Below are 5,673 nucleotides of genomic sequence, written 5' to 3'. Positions count from 1 at the left end.
AAAATGGATATGCATTGCCATTCAGCATGCTTACACTAGCATATCATTTTTGTGTCAGTCCTTGTTCTATTTGTTACATTGCATGATATTGCCGGGTTAAAAATTTTAAAAGAATCATAAAGGAAATTCAATTTAGTCAGGCTTTTATTTGTGTTCTATCATGGCACAGATATTAGAGTAAATGAATGGGATTGAAAACGGGGCGTAGCAACAGAAAGTGCTAGTTGGGTTACCACGTGACAACATCAGCCCCTCCATTGGTGAAGTAGCTCTGAAAGGATTTTGAAGGAAATTTTTGCTGCACCAGGACAACGCTTGCTTATGATCCATAGCCTATTCCACATATCATTTATAGAGCTACCTACAGTAAGTTTTTGTCTTTGTGAAGCTATGTGGAAGTCAGTACAGGTACAACATAATCAACTTTTTTGGTACACTTTTAGCTCTTGTAACAAACTCATACTTCATAGATTCTAACTTCAACTTGTATAATTACTTTGGAAAGTGTAAGACCTTTTATATGATTATAATGTTTTCCAGTTTTGCTTTATTGTTATGAGAAAAGGGAGAACAATGATATAAATGGCATTTTAAGAGGAAAAATGGGCTGTATCATGAAAAATATAACATTTTCTGTACAATAGATAACAGTAGTGTTGAGTGAAAACATCAGGCACTTAGATGCATCAGCTCCTCAAAAAAGAAAAAGTAGCGTGAAAAAAGTGAAATAATCCCAACTCGCGTGTTTGCTTAGTAACAATACAAATGAATGGAGGTTATGCTACACCCACACGCCCATTTCCAATCCCTTTTCTAATGTCTTTGATTATGGTTCAATAGAAGGACAACACCCAGAAATTGCCAAAAGTTTAACAAAAAAAGTTGTATGATAATTATCCACCTCTTAATGTGATATGAGAGTGCCATGATTGATATCTGTTGATTAGAAATCACTTTACTGTAAACATGACTAATGTGCATTAAAATGATTGATGCTGTATTTCTGCCAGTGTAAAAATGACTTTAATTATTACTATCTTTAATTTTGTAATGTGAAAACTCTATTTCTGTGAGGACACTGACTTTAGACTTGGCGTTCGAAAAAGTCAATTTCTTGGCACTAAGTAATTTTAAGGCCGACTTTAGTGTGGAAGTAACTTTAGAAGCAGACGATATGTCTGGATATGTTTTTGACATCACTGTTAAAGATCGACACAACTTAGGGGAAGTGCATGTTTTTTGTTTTAATATAATATAAATCTGGTATTTATACATTAATTTTTATGTTAGGGGGAAATGACAAATTGATAGATTTTGCATAGTTTTGAGAAAATCATTTTGTGATAATTATGTTAATAAAGCAAAAGCCTATTTACATGTGTGGGGAATGAGACTAGTTAATTTGACTATTTCAGAAGGAGGGAAATCCCAAATTGCCATAAGTAAGAAGTTTATGTCAGCATTGTACGCAATTGATAACCTTTGAAACATAAAATTTAGTAAATGTGCATGGCCCACTAATTCATAATGTATCATACTATTTTGTATCTAATATAGTCCTTAGGGGTTTTGCACGACCTGACCAATGTGTACATATATTAATTTTTGTAGTTCATCACATTAAAATTGTCACATCCCTTCCATTTAAATCCCTAATTACAACCGGTATTCAAGTGCATGCTTGTTTGTCATGTTTCATCCATTATAATGTGTATGCCAGTTATATTAGCAGCATTCTTGTCTTTATGTGCTTCAAAATGGTCCCATTTCCTTTATATTATAGTCTTTCATATTCTCACATTTGACTGTATCAATCAGTGTAGAACTTTGTCTTGTGCCCTGCCATAGAGGCATTGAGAGCCTTATCAGCTAGCAGCCCGATTTTAAATTATAAAACCAGCCTTGCCTTCAACTGATTGTATGGAATAATATTAAATACTGTTTTGTGATTTTTTTAAATTGCAATTCGATCATTGGCATTTATGCAGGGCCTGCAATACTAGTTGTACATCTGATATTTCAACAATTTTGTTCAATGGTACACCTAAAATTTTGTGTCGTACCATTTTCTTGGTAAAAGTGATGATACAAATTTCACTTAATGTATGAAAGTAATTCATGTAAATAAGTAATTTATCATGTATTACAACAGGGATAAAAATCCATAATAGTTTGGAATCAGCTGTTATTTTCTACACAAAATATACAAGCATTTCTATATCCTCTCTCATGCAGTTCTGACAGATAGCCAAGGCTGTAGCCTTAGGTCACTGACCCTATATTTTAACAAATTTTAGAATTATTTTGTAAAAGTCAACACTTTATGATAAATTCAGTAGGTGAATGTAGTGATATTGATCACTTGCAGTATTGCTTTACGCATGGTCAAGCCACTTTTTCTCCTAGCTTTAAATCAGTTATTAATCTAACCTTCTGATAGCAATGAAAAGGGGTGCCTATAGCAACTGTATCGTTTGCCATTATGTATGTCCACCCAGCTAAGCATGCAAATTGTTGAAAATAACTATAGCAATATTTTTTACACTGTTATGCTTGTTTTTCTAGCATTATAAACTTTGTGATATTTACAAAGTAGATCACAATGATTCTCCAAATTCATACAGATATTTAGATGAACCCATTATGCAAGTTTTAAGTTGATAGGTGTGTGGGCAATTTTGTTCTGAGTTCGGCTTTGCTTTTTACTTATTTCTTCATGGCTCTTTTGTTAATGGTGCTTAGAAAATTATGCATACATGTACAAGTACTCATAACTACAATATTCTGTTATTATTATTATGTATTCATTGTTGTTGTACATGCATACGTTATCTATTGATCATTATGTATGTATTTATTATTGTAATTTATTATTATCATTGTTATTATTCTTCTTATTGTTAATTGTGTTATCCTTATAGTGGCTTTTATAGTTTCCGTTTATAAGCAGACTGTCAATAATGTGATGTATTGTTATTATCACTTTGTGTTATGCAACTTCCTGTGTGGTTTCTTTGTGTATACAAGTGATTGATATTTTTTTGAATGATGATTCTGTTGGCAGTAGTAACTTTAATAATAATTTAAATCATGTAGAATACTGGTTAGTATATGACAAAAGATTAAATAAATGATACATTCGGGTTAGAGAATATAAGTATTGATTTAATGTTATCGTCTCTCTTTGTATATGTTACGACCATCAGATCCCTTATCTTGAGAAGACTTCGTTCAACTTAATAGGCAATGCTGTCTCCTAGTAGACTTGTGATTATTTGAGTAGAGGCTTTCAATACCGTATGTACACATGCAGCTGCAAACAGATTATTACATGATGCTTGACATTCACAATTTGATGAATCTTGTACAATGTATCACTTTGAGCATTTACAGTACTCGTGTTCTACTGAATCAAGTTTGCTTCCACAACTATTGCAACCCCAATACAGATGGTGTCCCTATGATCCTGGCATCATTGATAATATCAGTATTATCCTCATCTTTGATCTCAAAATTTGGCATTGTAATATCATCATTTTTATTTGGTGTTAATGTGAATGGACTGTTCCCTCTTAGTGTCAGAGTTTTCTCGCCTCTGAATGTTCCAACAGACAAAATTGGTAAAATCATGAGTAGTATTCCTCAAGTTCATCCACATTTTTCTCCCAACGGCATAGCTTGATGGTTCCTGTTTGATCTGCAAGTGTGACTTCTAGTAAGCGTAGAGTTCTTACTACCCTAGCATGTGCTACATTTATATCTTTAGATCAAAGATTGACCAACACACCATCTGTTACATCCAATATTTCTGATATGTTCATGTTTTATGCTTTCTCTGGAACAGGAACTTCTATTGTCCTGGGAGAAGACTCAGTCACAGTAGTAGGCCTCACAATGACCTCCAGAGCATCGTTAGAATTACTCTTCTTAACTGCATAGTTGGTAAGATGGACTGGGCTCTTAGCTGCACAAATGGCAGATAACTTTGCTCGACTTTTACAGTTGAATCTAGCAATCCTAAAGGAGCTTCCACCATCAGTCACCTTCCCATGATAGTACTGCCTTCCATTAGTGCTCTTCTTCATGGGAGACAAGAACTCAATTGCAGTATTAAACTCAGCATTACAGCCCTTTTCTGTAATATCAGAGAGGCTCTCAAAAGTCAGTCTTTTTCTTGACATTGCTTTAAATTACCATTAGAGAATGCAAAAACTTGGAATTATAGCAAGAGGTAAGCAATTTATCTCCTTTTATACTGTTTTGCATAGAGTATAAATTATATTAACAAATGATGTCATTATTACATCTGCTGAGTTTCTTCAAGTCTGCATTACCTAAAAATTGTCGTCATAACTGCTGAGTGGATTTAAAGCTTGCAGAACTTCATCATGATGACGTAATACAATTCAGCAATTTTATGTATACACTTGGCATCTTACATTGACACTCAAACCAAAGTTAGTAACAGTTACATCATAATTTTTTAAATGAACAGCAGAGGTATATTAAAGAATTTTCGGATCATTTGCAACATGTATGATCTAAAGACTGAAACTATCACGAAGTAAGGCTACTTCAGGACACAGCTCTGAAAAGGTAACTGATAAAATGTTGACAGATGAATACATTTTGACAGTAAAATTGATATAGTGTTAAACAATTATCATCAATCATTTCAGGGTCAATATGATGACTGTTCAATAAAGGCAACAAAACAGGCTTCAAGACATGAAGAAGTTAAACTATGCTGGTATCATGTTGCTGCAATACACGTGAGTTATGTCACTAAAATTGCAATGTACATTAAATTTTATAAAGAAAGGACTTGAATGTATTCTTATTAAAGGAACAAAATGTCCAATAAAATATTGCAAGAATCAGAAAAATGAAGAACATGTATCTTGTCACATGCATGCAAGAATGTTTAACCCTTTAACACCGGATATTAATTATTGTGGTTTACACCCACATACAAAATTAATTTTGTGTTAAAAATGAAATATGACTACTACCACTTTAGAAAGCTATAATTCTGAAAGTATTATAGGTATAGATTTCAAACTTAGTATTGTTAATATTGGGATTTTTATCCATTTTATTATTGACCTTCTAGAAAAATGAACAAGGAAAAGCATGCAAGCATCAGCGCTAAATGTAAAAAACAGCATTTTACACAATAAAAACTACATTACACAAAATCAAACACCAATGTCTTCTAGAAATCTTATTATCCAAAAATTTCAGCTTTGATAAAGTTTGGTTTGAATAGATAGAGAGCTGCAAACAGAAAAGTATCGAGTAGTCACAAGAACTTGATTGCTGCCATTGTTCCTATGCAGTTGTTAGGCAAATTTTGACGACACCTATTATTACTTTTTATTCAAAAAATAGTGCAGCAGAATGGTGATGCTTCAGCAAAGTGTTTTTGGACAAGACCTCATTCATTTTGAGAAGAAATTGTCTAAACTCTTTTTAAAGATGTTTATCTTATTGTAATATAATTTTTAAAACGAAAAAATAATTTGAAAAAGGCAAATGTCACTAGTAAAATTAATCGTTGTAATTTAAACTGTTTGCAGCCAGGCGAAGCAACAGTAGAGTATTCTACCTCTTCCACTAATCCTAGAGAGTTGCCACTAAAGGCCATTAGCAGTTTAGTATAACAGCAAAGGA

The sequence above is a fragment of the Amphimedon queenslandica genome, unplaced genomic scaffold (genome assembly GCF_000090795.2).
Source record: "Amphimedon queenslandica unplaced genomic scaffold, v1.1 AMPQUscaffold_13505, whole genome shotgun sequence".
Taxonomy (NCBI): domain Eukaryota; kingdom Metazoa; phylum Porifera; class Demospongiae; order Haplosclerida; family Niphatidae; genus Amphimedon; species Amphimedon queenslandica.
The sequence above is the reverse complement of the archived record's forward strand: the minus strand, read 5'-3'. Positions refer to the sequence as shown.